Below are 22381 nucleotides of genomic sequence, written 5' to 3' on the forward strand. Positions count from 1 at the left end.
AATGATATATTTTTATAATTTGGACATTTAGGGGGCTATAACACTGCACACACTGATCTTTTACACTGATCACTGCAAAACCATAGCTTTGCATTGATCAGTGTTATCGGCGGTCGATTGCTCAAGCCTGCATCTCAATCGGACGCGCCGGGGGAAGGTAAGAGGACCTCCGCTCACTTCCTAGCTGATGGGGACACTGCATTTTCACTGCGGTGGTCCTGATTAGCCCCAGTGAGCAGCCAGGAAGCTATTTACTTTCGTTTGAATAGGGTTAATGGCGCGTGGCACCGCGATCGCTGACGCGCGCTATTAGCCACCGGGACCCAGCTTCAGTTACATGCCAGGACCGACCCGATATGACATGGAGTCACCGCGTGACCCCGCGTTATATTGCGGGAGCCGGCCAAGGAGGTAAATAAACGTCCTTGGTCGTTAAGAGGTCAAGTTCTAAAATTCGGGAAAGTGTGATAGCCCTATAGAAAGTGTCTGCCTAATGTTTCAGGGAAAGTGGAGGAAAACTGATAAATAGATAGATAGATAGATAGACAATTATATTATTATTTTTTCTCTTACAATTAAACAGAATTACAAAAATAAATATAAAAAAGCATTCATTGACTCATTGTTTGCCATGACATCTCAGCTGAACATCAATTAGATGGATGTCAAATAAAGACTGTGTATATTTTAGGCTTTTATTTAAGTGTTTATGCAGGAAGGATAACATAATTATATGGTCAATAAGGTCAAGCCCTTCCGATAATGGTGCAATTCATCTTTTTTTTCTGAAACACAGCACATTGTTAATATTTATTTAAAACCCTTGACAAAAAACAACATCAAACTCTATAAGGTATGTGCTATTAGGAAGTCATGTACTGCCAAGCTGCATTTACTGGTAAAGTATCATAGCTAGCCTCCTCCCAATTGGACAATGTCTAGCCCAGTCTCGTTAAGTGGTATATAAAGATATACACCTTCAGGTATATAAAGGTACATTTCTTGGTTTTAGTACGTTTCTGTATACCGTCCTTAATGTTTCTAGCCAAATATTTATTAATATTTATGTAAAGATAGCAGTAATTTCTCAATAAAAACATCTCAAAATGTTTTATGTAGATTCAGCCTGTAAATCTATTAAAATCATGAAATAATCTTGAAAAGGAAAAGGAAAATTGGTAGCTATGTAAGATAAGTAGACTGGTAAGTGGTTTAGGTGCCGCTGTGTACCTACAGGAATGTGGTGCATTCATAGCATTCTCCAGGCCTGGAATCATTAGCTAATTAATTAGATACAAGAATCAAACTTCATTAGGAGAGGGTTGGGAATGGAAACCATGGGACTCGCCAGCTGGAGAAAGCATTATCTAAAAGATTAGAACCACTAAAAATCCAAATATAGTTACAGCATTAGATATAAAGAGAGACGGCGAGTACTACTTTCCGGAATTTAGAAGCGCAGTCCATGCAGGTAACTGGAACAGATCCAGGGGAGCTTACCTGGGCAATGGCCATTTTGCACCACTTGTCGCTTTGTCTGGCCTAGCCGTCATCTCTGCACTCCACCTTTTTGTGCTTCTACAACTTTATTAGCAACACACTTTAAAAACACCTCCTAAAGGTACATACACTGCATATTCTCTTGGCCCAAGTGCAGAAAAAAACATGCACAAAACAGAACAGTGCAGTGATTCTATAATGTCAGTAAATCTTACTTAATAAAAATTATTAACATCACTTTGTTTATTTAATCCTAGCGGGCCTATAATCCCTGTAATGCCTGTAATCTGAGCATGAACTATGGGGGAGATTTATCCCAAACCTGTGTAGCGGAAGAATGGAGCAGCTACCTAAAGCTGCCAGTGAGATTGTTTCTTTTATTTTTCAGAGGCCTTTTTGAAACTAAAAAAAGCGATTTGATTGGTTTCTATGGGCAACTTCACTACTCTTCCTCTACACAGATTTTGATAAAGCTCGCCTCATGCTTTGCAATAATAAGCATTGTCATTTGTAACGTCTGCATAGGGCAGGCTTGCACATCGTGGCAGTAGATAGGAGTTGCTCATAGCAACCAATCAGATTGATATTTTCAATGAAAGAAACAATCGGATTGGTTCATATGGGCAACTGCTCTACTTTTTCTCTGTACAAGTTTTTCAAATATCTGCCACTGGTAATTGCACTGCCGTGTGGCTGCACTCGCTGAGATGGTACTACTGCATGGGCCACAATCTACAAACACATCTTCTGTTATAAAATATAATCTCCCTGTTAAAGTTGCTATGACCCTGTTAACCCCTTAAGGTTTTTTTTTCCTCCTTACCTTTTAAAAATAATAACCCTTTCAATTTTCCGCATAAAAATCTGTATGATGGCTTATTTTTGCGCCACCAATTCTATTTTGTAATGACATCAGTTATTTTCCCAAAAAATCTACTCAGGATTCTTTTACTTTCGCTTTAGACACCGCAATCAACTTTGATCGCTGCGTCTAAAAGGTTAATGCCGGCCATCGGCCCGATCGGCCGTACCCAGCATTAGATGTGGATCCTGGCTGCCCGTAACAACCGGGAACCACTGGATTTAACTCGTTCTCTGATGGTGAGAACAGTTTAAGCCCATTAACCTGGACCAGGGCGTACAAGTATGCCCTGAGTACTTAGGGATCGGGGATGCAGGGAGTATGCATACGCCCTGTGTCCCCAAGAGGTTAAGCAAAACATAAAAACTTTAGATCACAACGCAAAAAATTAGCCCACATACATCCCCGTATGTGGAAAATTAAAAAAGTTATAGGTGTCAGAAGAGGACATTTTTAAATGTATTCATTTTCGGGCATGTAGACAAAATCAAACCTATATAAGTAGGGTATAATTTTGCATTGCGTAGAAACGGAAGCCCCCATGTTGCACTGCATAGAAACGGAAGCCCCCAAAATTTACAAAATTGTGTTTTTTCTATTCAATTTTGTCGCACAATGATTTTTTTTTATTTTTGCAGTAGATCTTCTGTAAAATGACTGATGTCATTACAAAGAAGAATTGATGGCGCAAAAAAAAGCAATCATATGGGTCTGTAGGTGCAAAATTAAAAGGGTTATGATTTTTAAAAGGTGAGGAGGAAAAAATTTAAGTGCAAAAGGGGTTAAGAATACATTCAAATGTAAATAATATGCTGAGGAATATCCACACGCGGATATGTTGCTACCCATTGATGTCAATTCAATGCAAATTATTTATACCATACCATTCAGCCATGTAAGCAGGGGTCAAGTCATGGGGAAAAAAGTGTGGGACCTCACCCAAGATTTCCACTCAAGGGCTGATCTCTTGCTAATGGGAACAGTGTTCCTGCTGTGGAAAAAATGCAGGATCTCTGTTCCCATGCCTTCCTGCAGGACTTGAGTCATATCAGTTAGAACTTATAATATTTTTTAAATAATAGTTTGTATAATAGAAAATGATAGCATGATTGACACTATCTTTTGAAGCAATATTAACATATCCTTTTGTTTCCTCTTTTTTCATGTTCGCAATTCATGTATGGGGCTGCTCTGCTTTCTAAACTTCACTTTACAGGTAAGAATTATATTGCCCTGTTGTTTTGTTTGTTTGTTTTAAACAGAAGAAGCTATAGTAACATATTTTGTGATTTCATTTTGGATTTTCTTTTTTTGAGCCCACAAAACTTTACATAGTCATGCCACAGAAAATGCCCTGGGTTTTCCTTATTAATGGTGCTTTCCCACGACTCCATGTATGTTAAATCAGAACTGTACCCCTCACATCTTTATAAATATTTTATTATATCTATTCATGTGCCAATACTAAAGAAGAAATGACATTCTGCTACAATGTGCATTGTAGCCATAGTTTCCTGTTCTTAGCTGACAAGAGTGTCACCCGATGTAGTTTTCGGCTGCTGTGGCCCATCTGCTTCAAGGCTCAACATGTACATTCAGAGATGGTATTCTGCATACCTTGGTTGTAACAAGTGCTTATGTAAGTTACTGTTCTCTGTTATGTGTGGCCATTCTGCCCTAAGCTCTGATATCAACAAGGTATTTTTTTTCCACACAATTGCCACTCACTGGATATTTTCTCTTTTATGAACCATTCTATGTAAACCCTAGAGATGGTTGTGTGTGAAATTCCCAGAAGATCAGCAATTTTTGAAATACTTAGACCAGCCTGTGTGGCACCAACAACAAAATTACATTCATATTCACTTAAATCCCCTTTGTTCCCCATTCTGATGCTTGGTTTGAACTTGGTTTAAGCTGGTTTGAACAGCAAGTTGTCTTGACAATGTCTGCATGCCTAAGTGGATTGACTTTGGATGATAAGCTATTTGTGTTAACAAGCAATTGAACTGGTGTACCTAATAAAGTGTCCATTGTGTGTATATGTATTGAACTATAGCTATGGGAAACTTCAAACAATAAAAACATACTTCATAAAAAGACAAACGCAGCTTAGTGTTGTCTCTGCACACAAAGAAAGACTTCAATGATCTTTGAGTATCATTCATGATGTAGTAAATCTTTTCAGATCCATATGATACATTTGGTGGGCAATTCAGTAGGGAGGATGAAAAATATTGAAGACTATTAAATGAATTGTCACCATGTTTGCATGCCATTGCCTATGAAAGGAGATATCCAGTGCTGAAAAACTTATCCCCTATCCTTAGGATAGGGGATAAGTTTCAGATCGCGGGGGGTCCGACCATTGGGGCCCCCCCAATCTCCTGTATGGGGCCCCGGCAGCCCGCGGGAAGGGGGCGTGTTGACCACAGCACAAAGCAGCGGCTGACACGCCCCCTCAATACAACTCTATCGCAGAGCTGGAGCACTGCCTTCGGCAATCTCCGGCTCTGCAATAGCGATGTATTGAGGGGGCGTGTCACCCGCCGCTTCGTGTGGTGGTCAACAGCCGCTAACTGGCCAGCGAGCCGGCGCCCCGTACAGGAGATCGTGGGGGGCCCCAGCACTCGGACCCCCGTGATCTGAAACTTATCCCCTTTCCTTAGGATAGGGGATGAGTTTTTCAGCACTGGAATACCCCTTTAATGGAGGGAAGTTCATTATGTGAGTCAGTTGGCAGGAATAGTAAGTGCTGGCCCTTTTCTCAATGATAAGCCTAGGTCCTCCTGACTATAGAATACATGTACTATCCTGTGGGTAGGCTTTTAGATGTGGTCCATCTGAATGGGGAGAATTTATGATGGCCCTACACAGGGCATTTGGTGTAGAAAATTAACATATTTTTGCATTAAAATATACAACTTTTTGCTCTTTTACACTGGCCTTGCCAGTTAGAACAAAAATGGACACGCTTGGTGTAGCAGGGTGTGTGGCTTAATGGCATTGTATAGCTGAAATCTACGCCTGCTCAGAGCTAGTATAGATTTCAAAGTTCTGCACATCAGCTGCTACAGTGTTTGATTTATTAAAGGGGTACCCGGGGGAACTTCATGGTTTTGATGGGTCCCCATCTCAGCCAGTGATTGGCTGAATGGGCCGTCACATGATTATGCCTCTGAAGGTGAGGGCAGGAGTGATTCAGGGATTGGTAAGTAGCCAGGCCCCGTACTGTAGTTTTCAAGGGGATCCGAGAAAGCGGAAACACCGTGATCAGACACTAATTCCCTATCATTTGCATAGGGAATAAGTTTTGTTCCCCAGAGCATCCCTTTAAGAGTTGTGCATGTCTTAATGAACTGATCGACTCCTATGGCTGCAGGATTTTTCTAAAGAGTGGCGGGTGAGATGACAATCTTAGCAAATTGCCCCCTATATTTGTGAGCAGACAAATATCTTCTATCTACAATTTCATTTTATAATCAGAGGACAGAACATTTTCACAGAGCTCTCAAAAGAAAATGATCCCTTCAGATGATAGAATTTGGGATGTATTGTCTAAACAGTATGACTGCAATATGCACAAATAAAGTCCATCTCCATAATACACAATAAAAAGGTATCGCTATTTTTTATTTGCAGGTAATTTTATACAATAAATAAAACATTTTTTAAATAAATAAATCCAAAGATCTCTAGAATAAAAAATACAATGAGGCCTGCAGACACTGAACTATTTTGGAGAAAAGGCTGTTTATGAATCAAAGCAAAAACAGTGTTGTTTTATACTCTTTTAAATTTACTTCAAGTAAATTTAGTTCACTTTAAACTCTCCCAGGAAAACTATTAAAGAGATCAATGCTAGCAGCCGCAGAGGCGGAAATGTATTTTCTCTATTAAATACCTCAATACATTCAAACTTTCATAGATGTATTATTCTTCTGTAGACAATAATGTTGTTATATTTCCAGCATAACAGTACCATGAATTACAAGAGTCTAATTGTGAATTTTTTTTCTATTATTGAAGCTGTACTTCTTATTACATGTACAGTTTATTAGCTTTACTGTGTTTTTTTATTGCATTTGTTCAGTAGATTTTTTTTCAAGAACAATAACGATCCTATTGTAAGGAATAATAACAATACTGAGTCAAATAATGCTATTTTGAAACAGTAACAATAGGGCAAACCAGCCCTCAGAACACGATACTGCATTTAACTCCTTAAGAACGTTTTTCAGTTTTTGCGTTTTTGTTTTTTCCTCCTTACATTTAAAAAATCATAACCCGTTAAATTTTCCACCTAAAAATCCATATTATGGCTTATTTTTTGCGCCACCAATTCTACTTTGCAGTGACCTTAGTCATTTTACCCAAAAATCCACAGCAAAACAGAAAAAAAACATAATTGTGCGACAAAATTTAAGAAAAAAATAAATTTTGTTACTTTTGGGGGCTTCTGTTTCCACGCAGTGCATTTTCCGGTAAAAATGACACCTTATCATTATTCTGCAGGTCCATGTGGTTAAATTGATACCCTGCTTATATAAGTTTTATTTTGTCGTACTTCTGAAAAAATCTGAAAAAATCATAACTACATGCAGGAAAATTTATAGCTTAAAAATGTCCTCTTCTGATCCCTATAACTTTTTATTTTTTCGCATATGGATGTATGAGGGCTCATTTTTTGTGCCATGATCTGAAGTTTTTATCGGTACCATGTTTGTTTTTATTGGACTCTTTGATCGCTTTTTATTCATTTTTTTAACCCCTTAAAGGGGTACTCCTGCCCTTAGAGGTACTCCTGCCCTTAGAGGCGGTCCCGAACAGCCCGACTGAGCTGCCGGGATACTTTCAGTTTCACTTCAGATGTGGCGGTCAACTTTGATTGCCACGTCTGAAGGGTTAATACAGGGCATCACCGCGATCGGTGAAGTCCTGTATTAGCCGCGGGTCCCGGCCGTTGATGGCCGCCGGGACCGACCCGATATGATGCGTATATAAACGCCCTGTATCGTTAAGGGTTTAATGGTTTAAAAGTGACCAAAAATACACAATTTTGTACTTTGGAATTTCTTTACGTGTACGCCATTGACTGTGCGGTTTAATTAACAATATATTTTTATAGTTCAGACATTTATGCACATGGAGATACCACAGATGTTTATATTTATTTTTTTTTATATTGTTTTCTTATGCGAAAAGGGGGGTGATTCTGACTTTTATTAGGGAAGGGGTTGAATCACATTTATTAACACTTTTTTTTCCCTTTTTCTTGGCAATGTTATAGCCCCCCATAGGGGACTATAACATTGCACACACTGCACACACTGATGCTATTAAAGGGGTACCACAATGCTCTCTGCTGACATCTCTGTCCATTTTAAGAACTGTCCAGAGTAGGAGAAAATCCCCATAGAAAACATATGCTGCTCTGGACAGTTCCTAAAATGGACAGAGATGTCAGCAGAGAGCACTGTGGTCATGATGTCAGCAGAGAGCACTGTGTTAAAAAAAGAAAATAATTTCCTCTGTAGTATTCAGCAGCTAATAAGTACTGGAAGGATTAAGATTTTTTCATAGAAGTAATTTACAAATCTGTTTAACTTTCTGGCACCAGTTGATTAAAAAAAAAAGTTATTCACCGGAGTACCCCTTTAACATGGCACTGGTCAGTGTTATTGCCGCTCGACTGCTCCTGCCTGGATCTCAGGCACGGAGCAGTCATTTGGCAATCGGACATGCAGGAGGCAGATAGGGATCCTCCTGGTGTCCTGCAAGCTGTTTAGAACGCCGCAATTTCACCGTGGCAGTCCCGAACAGCCCGAATGAGCTGCCGGGATGCTTTCGTTTTCACTTCAGTCCCAGTGGCCATCAACGGCCGGGAACCACGGCTAATGCCGGACATCCCCAATCGCGGTGATGCCCCGTATTAACCCTTCAGACGCGGCGTTCAAAGTTGACCGCCGCGTCTGAAGGGTTAATACGGGGCATCACCACGATCGGTGATGTCCAGTATTAGCCGTGGGTCCCGGCCGTTGATGGCCACTGGGACTGACCCAATATGACGTGGGGTCACTATATTGCGTTAAATACATGTCCTGCGTCGTTAAGGAGTTAATTGATATCAGAGCTAAAAGATTCTGATAATCCATAGAATAGCAAGATTACGTCTGTCACGGTCTGCGCACCTACCATCATTCCCTGACGGATCTTTGTTTGTCTTAGTGCCTGAGAGAAAGTTTATCTTTGTCTTGCCTTGCTGTGTTCCTGACCCCTTGTTCCGTGACCTGACCTAGCTCCTTGTCGCCTGCCTATTGACCTCCTGCTACATTCCTAACTCTGCACATGTGCCGCCTGCCCTGACCTACTGCTATCCAGACCACAAGTTGCTGTATCCTTCCTATGCCCCGCATCACCTCAGAAGCATGTATGGTTGAGTCATGCCAGGGATAGCGACCTGGGTGCCGCCTGCCTCAGCAAGACCATCCCGCTTTGCGGTGGGCTCTGGTGAAAACCAGCAGCACCTTAGATTCTGCTCCCTGGCACAGCCCGTGTCATCTGCCACACAGGTCCATCGGATCCACTTCCTCCGTGAATGTCCTGCCAACTGCCGTGAGTCCTTACAATGTCTTTATATTGTGTAACCGTTACATTACATGCACATCCCATGTAACTGACAATGAATCACATAAAGCATTATTTAGTATTATTTCATTTTCTTCCTGCTGACTAATTTCTTAAAGGGGAACTCCGGTACCTAAATTCTTACTCCCTATCCACAGAATAAGGGGATAAGTGTCTGATTGCAGGGGGTCCACCCATTGGGACCCCAATGGTCTCCTGCCCAGCATCCCTACTCTCCTCATGCATGAAATGATGGTGGACACATGCCCCATCTATGGATCTTTTATACAAGAGCTGGAGATACACAAGATGCATACAGCGGTCAGACTTCCCATGATCAGACACTTATTCCCTATACTGTGGATAGGGGATCAGAAGTTATCAGCATATTGTAACCTGGTCTTGTTAATATGCAATGACCTTTGTTTATTATTCTATGTACTTATATCTTCTTTACTGTCAAATATCTGTTTTAAACAAAAAATATTTAATAAAAAAAAAAACACAAAACAGTTGAACAGAAGTTAAATACAAGAATTCCCCTTTAATGTATCTGTATAGGGGCCATCCCTCTGCTTTTCAGATGTAGATCTAAAACTCCAATGTGTAGACATAGCAGTAAATGATTAAATTCTGTCTGCATGCAGTCTCCACTCTGGGGAGCCTTGGAGCTTTCTGTATATTATTTTTTTTATACAGTTTAATGTGTTAACAGTATCAAGCACTCTTAAAGGGATACTCCTTTTTATAATCATGCCCAGGCTAAATGCATAAAAAAATTAAACCTCTGCTCACCTCCTTCTGCTCCCCTGATGCCCCTGGTATTGATATCCCAGCCTTTGGTGTCATCCTCTTCCTGGTTCTGATGCCCGACATGTCACACTGCAGTCTGGGCCTCTTCTTGTGTAGCTCCTCCTCTCATGATATCAACGCTATAGGTGAGGCTACACAAGAAGAGGCCCAGACCAGTGATGAGATACACTAAACCAGCACAACTTAAGCACTTCACTGTCACCCTCCATGAATCAAACAGTTTCCAAAAGTTTGACAGGCTGAACTTTTGAAAGCTCACTAAACTCTACTCAATATATATGACTGACTAGTGAGGAGCTGCTTTATAGGTTCACCTATTTGACAATTTGGATACAAACCCAAAAAATCTGGGCGCTCTACATTGACTGAAAAGACACCAAACCAAGGATACTGTGTTACACAATACCCTATGTGCTTAATTAGACTAAGAAGAAAAAGTATATGGAAACAGTCCTACTAGGTAATGAGGGCAATAGAGATTGAAGTAATAGTAGAAAATTGAGAGTGAGAATTAGATATATTACGTAGCAATTTATTGCTTTATTATAAATAACATCCTTTGCAGGGCCCTTGCATAGGAATGTGACACATAAAATACAGTGAAAATAAAACAGAGAATGGATGGTTGAATCCGAAGTTATAAAATTTATATTATAAACATATAAAACTTGGCCATATAAGTGAAAGACATTGGTAATTACAGCGCTGTGGAACACTTTTACTATTCACCGCTCTCCCTCTCTGTGTAACAGAGAGTGTGATCTTTGTGACACATAGGGGGACATTTATCAAGGCATCTAGAGCCTTTTTTTTTGCTTACAAGATTAGCATAAAAAGTCGCACATACGCCTATGCATTTTATTGTGCAACTTTTGTGGGTAAGCAAAAAGTTACAAACAGCCTTACCTAAGCAAATTTCTATTTCACTTTGCAGTGGTAAGGTGTTTATGATGTCGTACGCAGGCAAAAAAAAGTCACAAACCAACTTCAAAAAGTTGCAAGTCTACTTCAGGTCTGACCGAGAATATAAAACTTCCGCACGTAAGCAAATTTAAAAATTCACCGCCGCTCATCTCCACCCTTTAGGAACAGCAAGACTCCAAATGTAGCTAAACTGGAGGTTCACTATTGCTAAATTAAAACACCCATCATTCCCAGACAGCCAAAGGCTGTCTGGAAATGATGAGGGTTGTAGTTTAGCAGCAGCTGGAGGCTCCCTGTTTGGAAAAACTGCTTTATGGGCATTCTTCCCAGGGGAGAGCAGTATAAAATGTTCTAACATGTTTTTTTTATTATCATCTTAGATGAGTTTATACAGAGGTCTACTTCGGATTCGGAGGACTACAATGATGACCCACATTTTTTTTATATTAATAAAATGGTTAAAGAGGGCCTGTGGGTGTTTTTGGAATAAAAGTTTTTTAAACATGTTTTTTTATTTATTTATTTACATTACAGTAAAGCTGGAAGTGGAAGCTGTCTTATAGACGGAATCCATTACTAAGCCAGGGCTTAGTGTTAGCCTAAAAAACAGCTAGCGCTAACCCCCAATTATTACCCCGGTACCCACTGCCACAGGGGTGCCGGGAAGAGCTGGTACCAACAGGCCCGGAGGGTCAAACATGGTGCTCCTGGGCCTAGGTGGCAACAGGCTGGTGTTATTTAGCCTGGCGATGGCCAGTAACAATGGTTCTCGCTAGTGTTGCTCGCAAATATTCGCAATTTAAATTTTAAGTGTGAATATTGCATATTCGCGAATTCGCTAATATTGCAAATATAGCACTATTTATTCGTAATTACGAATATTCGTTTTTTTCGTATATGCAAAATTTTATGCGCATATGCGAAAATCTATGTGCATATGCGCATATTCGCGAATATTGAGTCCTCCCTTCTTTAATGGTATAGGGAACTGTGACTACTGCATTAACTCTGTGATTTTTTGCCCATTGAAACCAATAGGCCCATTGTGGTCTATGGGGATCTTACGGTATGCTAAACAGTAAGCTAAGCAGGACTGTCTTGGCAGCACAGTAAATGGGAGATCACCACGGGGTGGGACAGAGTGTTACAGTGTTGTGGTTAAGCTTTTCTTTGCTGGAAAAGCTGCTGAGTTGCCCATAGCAACCAATCAGATTGCTTCCTTCATTTTGCAGAGGCCTTGTGAAAAATGAAAGAAGTGATCTGATTGGTTGCTATGGGCAACTCAGAAACTTTTCCTGGAAAAGTTTCTGAGTTGCCCATAGTACCCAGATTGCTTCCTTCATTTTTCAGAGGCCTTTTCAAAAATGAAGGAAGCACTCTGATTGGTTGCTATGGGCAACTGCACAACTCTTCCTCTACACTGGTTATGATGAATCTCCCCCATAGAGGGGGATTAATCAAAACCTGTCCAGAGGAAAAGTTTGAGTTGCCCATAGCAACCAATCAGATAGCTTCTTTCATTTTTCACAAGGCCTCTGCAAAATGAAAGAAGCGATCTGATTGGTTGTTATGGGCAACTCAGCAGCTTTTCCGGGAAAAGTTTCTGAGTTGCCCATAGCAACCAGATTGCTCCCTTCATTTTTCAGAGACCTTTTCAAAAACGAAAGAAGCAATCTGCACAACTCTTCCTCTACACTGGTTTTGATGAATCTCCCCCACAGAGGGAGATTTATGAAAACCTGTCCAGAAGAAAAGTTTCTGAATGGCCCATAGCAACCAATCAGATTGCTTCTTTCATTTTTCACAAGGCCTCTGCAAAATGAAAGAAGCTTTCTGATTGCTTGCTATGGGCAACTCAGCTGCTTTTCTAGGAAAGTAAAGTTTAACTATAACACTCTGTCCCACCCCAGGACTCAAACCTGTGGTGGTCTCCCATTCCACTGCGCTGCCAAGACAGTTTTGCTTATCTTGATTTACATGCTGTGAGATCCCCATAGACCACAATGGACCTATTGGTTTCAATGTGCAAAAAAACACAGAGTTAATGCACCAGTCAAAGTTCCCTATACCATTAAATAAGGGATGAGTCAATATTCACGAATATGCGGAAAACCAGTGTAGAGGAAAAGTTGTGCAGTTGCCCATAGCAACCAATCAGATTGCTGGGGTGGTGGGTATTGGGGTAATAATTGGGGGTTAACGCTAGCTGTTTTTTAGGCTTATGCTAAGCCCCAGCTTAGTAATGGATTCTGTCTATAACACAGCTTCCACTACTGAGCCTGTAAAGTAAATTTAATTAAAAACACAACACGTTTAAAAAAAATAAAAAAATAAATAAATAAACACTCCCCCTACACGTCCTCTTTAAAGGGGTTATCCAGGAAAAAACTTTTTTTTATATATATCAACTGGCTCCAGAAAGTTAAACAGATTTGTAAATTACTTCTATTAAAAAATCTTAATCCTTTCAGTAGTTATGAGCTTCTGAAGTTAAGGTTGTTCTTTTCTGTCTAAATCCTCTCTGATGACACTTGTCTCGGAAAACGCTCAGTTTAAAAGCAAATCCCCATAGCAAACCTCTTCTAAACTGGGCGTTTCCCGAGACAGGTGTCATCAGAGAGGACTTAGACAGAAAAGAACAACCTTAACTTCAGAAGCTCAGAAGTACTGAAAGGATTAAGATTTTTTAATATAAGTAATTTACAAATCTGTTTAGCTTTCTGGAGCCAGTTGATATATATAAAAAAGTGTTTTCCTGGAATACCCCTTTAAGCATTTTATCAATTAAAAACACACTGGTCATGTACGTAGTCCCCTGAAGACAAAGAAGTCCTCTGCATACACGGATCTTAAATGAGAAGAAAAAAAACACAAAAAATAGTTTAGTACATTTAGGGGGGGGGGGGGGAGTAGTAAAAACTTTAAATAAACACAGAGGAGAGGAGGTGGTGTTTCCCAGTGGTGTTCTGAAGTTATTTATTGTTTTTTGCTTATGTGTGCTGTAAAAATTGCTTTCTAAAGTAATTTATTGTTTTTTTCTTATGTAAGCCAAATTTTACAACCCCCTTTGATAGTTTAATAAATACATCATACATAAGCAAAGCCAAAGCAAATAAAGATGCCTACTGGGGAGCCCCGGGATCCCCGCTGCGGCACTCCGCTATCATTACAGCACAGAGTGAGTTCGCTCTGTGCGTAATGACGGGCGATACAGGGGACGGAGCCGTGTGACATCATGGCTCCGCCCCTCGTGACATCACGGCCCGTCCCCTTAATGCAAGTCTATGGCAGGGGGCACCACGACCGCCACACCCCCTCCCATAGACTTGTATTGAAAGGGGCAGGCCGTGACATCACTAGGGGGCGGAGCCATGACGTAACGATGCTGCGGCCCCTGTATTGCGCGTCATTACGTGCAGAGCGAACTCACTCTGTGCTGTAATGATAGTGCAGTGCCGCAGCGGGGATCCCGGGGATCCATAGCAGCGGGACCGCGGTGTACTGACATATTATCCCCTATCCTTTGGATAGGGGATAAGATGTCTAGGGGCGGAGTACCCCTTTAAGTGTCTTCCATGTATTGACTGTTTCTTGTTATTGCACATAGTTAAATGGTTGAAGTAGTCTGCCACATAAAATTTCACCTAAAATTCCCATTATTTTCATACTATTAGTCTTACATATGTAAAAGCAATATGTAGAAAATGTTCTTTGTATGAGTATTCAGAAAATAATGATAATGATAATAAAGTAGTTATATTTTTAAATACTTTAATGACTAAATTATTGTTTAACTACAATATCTAGGAATGTCAAATTGTTGCCTATATATCCTATTAGGGGTACCCACTCTATCAACAATAACATCAATGATATTTTACAATTATGGGCAATGTCTGTTGATATTGCTTAGTCAATCGTGCTTTACCATGCAAATTATTTCATCGGTTCAATATGACATTTAAAGGAATGCAAAGAATATGAGAGAATTTTCCAGCATCCTAAAGCCGAAACAAATAGCAGAAATATACTTTTGATTTTCATAAAACAATTGGAAAATGCATGACATTTTAAGAAAACAAAAAATACCAAATATGTTTGTAGAGGAACACATGCACACTAATTCACAATTCCTTAGATTTCAGTCCTTAAGGCATTCTTGAAAATAACATTAAATTTATTTAAACCCAATTTCCCTGGTTCAGTCAAATCTACCTGTAGTGTTCCCCTAGGTGAACCTACTTAAACGTTTGATGCACTGCTCTGCCAGAAAACATTTAATAAAAAAAAACTTTGCATGCGCTGTAATCTTTAACAATTTGCTGGTAAGTATCAGGGTCAGCCTGGCCAATGTATATCTTTTGAATTTATGATAATACAGTATGAATGATTTAGGCTGTGCTCACACATTGTAAAAGCAAAACCATAAAGCTGCAGCAAAATAGGTCTTAAAAATACAGAATGTTTTAAATCATAGTGTATTATACTCATTTTTGATCAATGCTTTTCCAAAGGCTTTAAAAAGAGAATAAGTGACCGACCCAAAAAAATTAGATCAAGTTTTTATTAAATAGCATAGAGTGCCCTGATCACAGAGCTTTTTACAGTTTATTGATACACTCTTCCGTTCACGAGATATGTGTGTTTACAGTTTGTCTGACAATTCAGGGGATGAGTCAGATGGGTGGGGACCTAGTATTAATAATGGGAGGGAATATCATGTCATGGGTGGGATTATACAGTCAGCAGGTGTGTATGGGGTATACAAGCTCTTCAATATGAAACATTCACACCCCCTGACTGAATAATCCTACCCATCACCTGACAGTCACTCCCATCATTAAAATTATGTTCACATCCATCTGACTGATTCCCTGAATTTTCAGAAAAACTATAAACTCACATATCTTAGAAACAAAAGGGTGTAATGAGAAACTTTAAAAAGCTGTGTGATCAGGGTACAGTATTTAGATACACTATTAAACGACAGTAGCATCCAAAGTTTTTGGGTTGATCAGAGGTCTTCTTTAATACAACACATTAGCCCAGACTTATCAAACTGTGTGAGAGAAAAAAAGTGAGTGATTTTCTCACAACAACCAATCACAGCTCAGCTAACAAGCTAAGTTAAAGCTGTTCTGTGATTGGTTCTTGTGGAAAAATCACTCTATTTCGCTCTCACACAGTTTGATAAATCTGAGCTAATATGTCTTAAAAATGACACCAGTTTTTGATTTTGATTTTATAGTGTGTAAATCCAGCATTAGTTTGTTTTCATACATAGTATTTTAGTCAGTATTCATAACCAAAATCAGGAGAGGGTCAAACACAGAGAAAAACTATAATAGAAAGATTTACACCTTTTGTTGTGTTGGTTTCACTCCTCGTTTTATTTAAAAATACTTGTCAAAGTACAACGTGTGAACATAACCCCAGCCTGAAAAGTTAAATCCACAGACTTGTTTCTGAAGTCTAAAGGACCTGGAACATTCTGAAGCCAGAAATAGGCAATAAATAGACAATAGGAAATTTGTCAGGTGGTTTTATATAGTACAACTAATCACAACTTCACATAGCTTTATATGTTGTGAACTGGTTGTGAAATGAGTAATTTGTGTTTTTTTAATTTATGGGCAGCCGATGGTAATGCTTGCCTAGAATATCCATTCCCTATCATTTGCTACCTCTGTGCAGTAAGCCATAGGAAATGGAACTGCCGGGCACTTAAGGCCATTGGCCCCACCCTTCCCACATTCTCCCACTTGCACTCTTGGGGAGTGCAGTATAGATTTTTAACAGGTAAAAATGTTTTTGCATAAAATGGGTTTTGTGCAAATAATTGTCAATGTTTGATGTCAAACCACTCAAGTTTGTAAAACCACCTGTTTGTTATCTGGGTGCAGACACACACAGATAGACATACATAACAAATATGCATAGTGTGCAGATTGGCTTGTGGTAATAACTCGATTATGAAATATGGTCAATTATGAAAAATTTAAAATTGTGAAAATTATAAAAAATATCAAAATTATGACCTGGTGGATTGTAGACAAAGCCAATCAATACAATTCATGTCTGAGTCTGACTATTTCAGATATCAACAAGTTATTTTTATGACGGGATGACATTAACGCTTAAAGGGGTACTCCACTGGAAAACATTTTTTTTTTAATCAACTGGTGCCAGAAAGTTAACCAGATTTGTTAATTACTTCTATTAAAGAATCTTAATCCTTAGCTGCTGTATGATCCACAGGAAGTTATTTTCTTTTTGAATTTCCTTTCTGCCTGACCACAGTGCTCTCTGCTGACACCTCTGTCCATTTTAAGAACTGTCCAGAACAGGATAGGTTTTCTATGGGGATTTGCTCCTACTCTGGACTGTTCCTAAAATGGACAGAGGTGTCAGCAGAGAGCTCTGTGGTCAGGCAGAAAGGAAATTCAAAAAGAAAAGAACTAACCAACTGTTACGCCGAGCGCTCCGGGTCCCCGCTCCTCCCCGGAGCGCTCGCTTCACTCTCCCCGCGGCAGCGCTCCGGTCACGTCCTCTGACCCGGGGCGCTGCGATTCCGCTGCCAGCCGGGGTGCGATTCGCGATGCGGGTAGCGCCCGCTCGCGATGCGCACCCCGGCTCCCCTACCTGACTCGCTCTCCGTCTGTTCTGTCCCGGCGCGCGCGGCCCCGCTCCCTAGGGCGCGCGCGCGCCGGGTCTCTGCGATTTAAAGGGCCACTGCGCCGCTGATTGGCGCAGTGGTTCCAATTAGTGTGTTCACCTGTGCACTTCCCTATATCACCTCACTTCCCCTGCACTCCCTTGCCGGATCTTGTTGCCTTAGTGCCAGTGAAAGCGTTCCTTGTGTGTTCCTTGCCTGTGTTTCCAGACCTTCTGCCGTTGCCCCTGACTACGATCCTTGCTGCCTGCCCCGACCTTCTGCTACGTCCGACCTTGCTTTTGCCTACTCCCTTGTACCGCGCCTATCTTCAGCAGCCAGAGAGGTGAGCCGTTGCTAGTGGATACGACCTGGTCACTACCGCCGCAGCAAGACCATCCCGCTTTGCGGCGGGCTCTGGTGAAAACCAGTAGTGGCTTAGAACCGGTCCACTAGCACGGTCCACGCCAATCCCTCTCTGGCACAGAGGATCCACTACCTGCCAGCCGGCATCGTGACACCAACTACACATCACATGACTCCATGAATGGATAAATACATCTAAGGATATAAACATGGAAGAAATTTTAATATACTTCCACCCCATTCTGGATTATTTTTCTATACATGACTTTGGCAAGATTATTAAGACTGATGGCAGAGATATATGACCTTTGCTAGATTTTAGGAGGAAGAACTTGAAGCAAGTTTCCTGTGTGGGAAATATACTTATAACACTATGAAAAGTATCCGTTATATATAAAATTGCGGGTGATCGTGGGGTTAAATGGCCATTAACGTATGTTAAAAAATCCCATTATAGTCTTTGGGATTTTTCTAACAGCCGTTTTAACCCTTTATCGCCCGTTATTCATAATGGACATTATTTTATGACGGGAGATAGTTACGGGAGAAATATTTCTTGCAAAATAACGTCCGTTATGAATAACGGGCGATAACGGGTTAAAATGGATATAGACTATAATGGGATTTTCTAACATCCATTAATGGCCATTTAACCCCACGATCGCCAGCAATTTTATAACGGGCGTAATATAACAGGTACTTTTCATAGTGTGAAAGCAGCCTTAGCTCGGTGAGTATAGGAATTCTATCAATATCTAAAGCAATAAATCAATGGTTTCTTATAGATCTGGAAAATAGACTCTTCTGCATTTAGAATCTATAATACAGAACATCCTAAAACTATAATCTCAATATGGAGATAATTATTTTAATTTATTTATTCGCCAATCTAAATGGTATAATTCTATCCACATTATCCAAATTAGTCTTAATTAAATGGAAACCCATTTTTGTGTCTCTTACCAAGTCTATGTAAGAACCTTGCTTCGGCTCTTAGGAAAGCTGAATGGTCCATCGTATCATCATGGGTAGCCATAGTCTGTACCGTGTGATCAATCCGGCTTGCTGGGATCTACGATATCATGGCTTTCATGGCTTCCATCTTGTGGACCTCTTTCAGAGGCAGACTTCTTTGTCTTTGTCTGTCTAACTCTTTTCTCTAGGTGTGTTCCTTTCTTTGTGTAATTGACATCTGGTGTAACAGAGTTTTTAATTAGTTAGACACACCCTCCTAAATTGGAATTCCCCAGTGAATGTAGGTTGGTGTGTACATATGGTAATGACTATGACATCACGATAATACCCAGAATGAATTGAGCATATCACCCATAATGCCTTTCCTGTCAGTGTAATGTCAACTATCCAAAAGCTAGGGGTGGCTATTGCATAAACAATTAGCATCATTACCATTAAGGGATAACTGTCCAATGTTGGTTTCAAACTCAAATTCCAAACTTGACGTATGAAGCTCTAAATTAGAAATTCAGGGATTATTTTTGACATATATAAGTAATTAAAACCTGGATTTTCATAGACATATTGGGCTCTACCTAGACATCCAAATTCATTGGAGAGATTAGAATACCATGGAGGTCTCTTTCACATAGACGTGTGAATCTTTCTCTCGGTCTGGTCAAATGGGTAATTAATTGTTAGTTACAATAACATAGAAATAAAATTAGCACTGCTAAGAACAAGGTCACATCTGAATGCTCACAGATGCAACGCTCTTCAGTAAAACTAAGACATTGTCTATACAGTATACATAATATGGTGGACATATACAAGATGTCCAACATACTATTAAATATGGTGATTCATTTTTGGGCTGTATAATTAGCAAGACAAGATATCTGGATGTTTTGTTTCATATTTATAAATACTGTTTAATTGATTTACTGAATACTGATTTAACAATCATAGCAAAACTTTATAACCCTTTTTTGTAGGCTGAGTATCATCTATAGCTTTTATTATATGATTATACAGTGAAACGTCTTTGAGATACCCTGCATTAAAAAGTGGTCCTCTCAAACAAGATGGCCAGTGTAGGTAATATATAAAGGAAATCATAACCTGTCACAGTCAATGTGGTGTGGATAGAGAGTTGGCCTTTTGGAGAGGTTTCACTGTATGCACAAGGGTCAGTGAAGCCTGTCTTATAAAGGGCAGGGCAATATTACAACACAACGCATGTCCTTTTAAATGCAATGTTAGGTAAATGCCAAACATTACCTATGAGCTTGCACTGTATATTGATGGTGCCCACATATGCTCTCCTCTGCTATAAGACTACTTAAATGGGTTTTACCTGTAAGCGCAGCTGAACACATTATGATAGATTCCATTCATTTAATAAAGTTGCTTGATCTGAAAAACTGTCTGCCACAGCTCATTGCCCAAGAGACAGCTGAGCTTATGCTGTGATAGAAGGATCCGAGTACAAAATCCCATAAGACATGTCGGATAAATAAATATAATGACCCGCATGTCGCTTCTCCAGACACTTCTTTTAAAAATCATCCGCCTGACAACATATGCAGTTGTTAAATATTATATTTTTCTTTCCGCTTGTGTTAATTAAAGTAGCTTTTTGTTGATGTCGAGTCTCCAAATATATTTTAAGCTGTGATTGACAATGCATTGCCAAAACAAATGATGAATATTATTCAGATCACATTAGTATACAGAACTGGAGATATCAACAAAAGCTTTGATATATTTGTTTCTTCCTCATTTCAATAATATGACATTTTAGTACTTGACACAAAGGATTGGGAATGGGACTGTGGATCTATCAGTGAACAGACAATGAAAAATTAATTTGAGCTGCTGGTAGACGTTGTAATGTACACGTGTTAGACATTAAAACAAATTGTATTTGTAATTTGAGCTATCGTGCAGCAATATGTCAGACTTCATTTACTCCTTTCAACAAGTGATGTCAGGAAGAATTGCCATGATGTGGCCTGGGTTTTCATCCTGAGATCGGAATGTATAGAAACTGCACAAGACTCAGTTTATCCTACTCAGGCCTAATGCAGGACATAATGATGTGTGTCACAATCTGAACGTACCATTGCTGACAAAACGACATCTGACAGCTTCCATATTCAGAGCTCATATTCCCATTGTAATAACCACAGAAAGTAGATGTGACCTTTACAAGAGGGGACTTATTTCTTGTTTTTGTTATATTGTTGTCTGTCTCTTTCGTTTAGTTGTCCACATTGTGACTGTTCTAATTTACAAGAATACATGTGTAGAACTGATTGTGAGGCAGAATGTATCAGTGCATTTATTACCTGAATTACTCGTTCTATGGACATAGCAATACATTTTTGTTGTCAATTACCAGCCGGGTTGGTGGGCAGAGTAGGCAGTTAGCTAAACACAAGACCACAAGCAATTGGGGGAGAGAGATGCAAAAAAGGTCATCGAATCGTAGTCCGTTCAACAGCTAATATATTATGCTGAACATTAATAATAACAGGTTTTCCAATAATCTTTTTGGGCACTATAAGAACTTGTTCTGTCTCTGGTTACCAGGTTCTAGACCATTTTATTGCGGTCTGTGAACTGTGGTCTAATAATATGCTGTATAGTGTAGTTTGTTGAAGGAATCCACATTTTATTGGTAACACATAAGATGTGTGTAATGCCTCTGAGTGTGGACTCACTGTGCTATATGTGGCAGCTGGCCAGGCAGGCAGAAAGGGCAAACTGAGCCGAAAGATATGGTTAGACGCAGCAGAACTGAACAGATGTTTATTAGCAGAGCAAGTACTATGACAACAGCTAGTCAAGATGGCTACAGGTGCAGGTTGGCTAGAACAAGCTGCAAGCAGACAGTAATCATGGTAGACAGTCCAAATTCAACACAGGAGAAGCAGGTCAGAGTCCAAAGGATGAGGCAAAGGCAAGTTTCAGTAAACAGGCAGGGAGTAGGAACACAGGATCAGCCAACAGATTTCAAGTGAGGCAGACAGACTACAATGACCTTAGCAGTGCAGGATACAATTCAAAATACAATCTTGCTGAGGCCTGGAACAGCAGGTATGGCAGACTTATATATGCAGTGTGTGGCTGGGATTGGAGAAGTCATTAGGAGGTGCACACTTGCCCTATAAAACTCAGCCAGTGCTCTCGCACGGCCCCTAGTGGAGAGTAGTGGAGAGTGGAGTAGAGCAGAAACTGCAGCAAGAGACACACCAGAGTAGGAAGACCAGGAAATACTGCAGAAACATGGCAGAGAGAATGTCACCCGACATTGGTAAGAAACAGCATTGTTACAATGTCTGGAATAAAAACTTGCATTTCTTTAGTCATGCAAAGTCTTGAAGCTGTTTATGCCAGCATATTTATAATGAGACCATAATGGGACCATAAGCAATGTGTTGGATCCATCTTTAGACAGGCACAGTACAAATATTTACTTTAAAGAAATCTGTAACGGTTCCATTGGGGATTTATTGTTGCTATATGGCAAGTATAGTGCTGAAGTTTGCGCTATTTTTGCCCTCAAAACCAACAAACTGCCAGATGGGATTTCCAATGGAAACCCATGGCAAACATGTGAGAAAAACTAATGTCTAATAAGAGATTGTAAGGCTTAAACTGTTTATGCAAAATGGTCT

At 40.0% G+C, this 22381-nt stretch overlaps 1 protein-coding gene and 1 long non-coding RNA gene across 2 annotated transcripts in view; both read left to right on the top strand.

Annotated features, from left to right (window-relative positions):
* The window catches only part of LOC130355465 (uncharacterized), an 80158-nt gene extending 68999 nt beyond the window's left edge, over window positions 1–11159 (top strand). Inside the window, exons 2-4 of the long non-coding RNA XR_008888537.1 lie at window positions 8591–8977; window positions 10737–10843; window positions 11107–11159. This is a non-coding gene — a long non-coding RNA (uncharacterized LOC130355465). The remainder of the gene's footprint in view (window positions 1–8590; window positions 8978–10736; window positions 10844–11106) is intronic.
* HS6ST3 (heparan sulfate 6-O-sulfotransferase 3) overlaps window positions 1–22381 on the top strand; it is a 725337-nt gene that overhangs the window by 430645 nt on the left and 272311 nt on the right. The gene's annotated exons all lie outside the window — the stretch shown is intronic.

The sequence above is a fragment of the Hyla sarda genome, chromosome 2, assembly GCF_029499605.1.
Source record: "Hyla sarda isolate aHylSar1 chromosome 2, aHylSar1.hap1, whole genome shotgun sequence".
NCBI lineage: Eukaryota > Metazoa > Chordata > Amphibia > Anura > Hylidae > Hyla > Hyla sarda.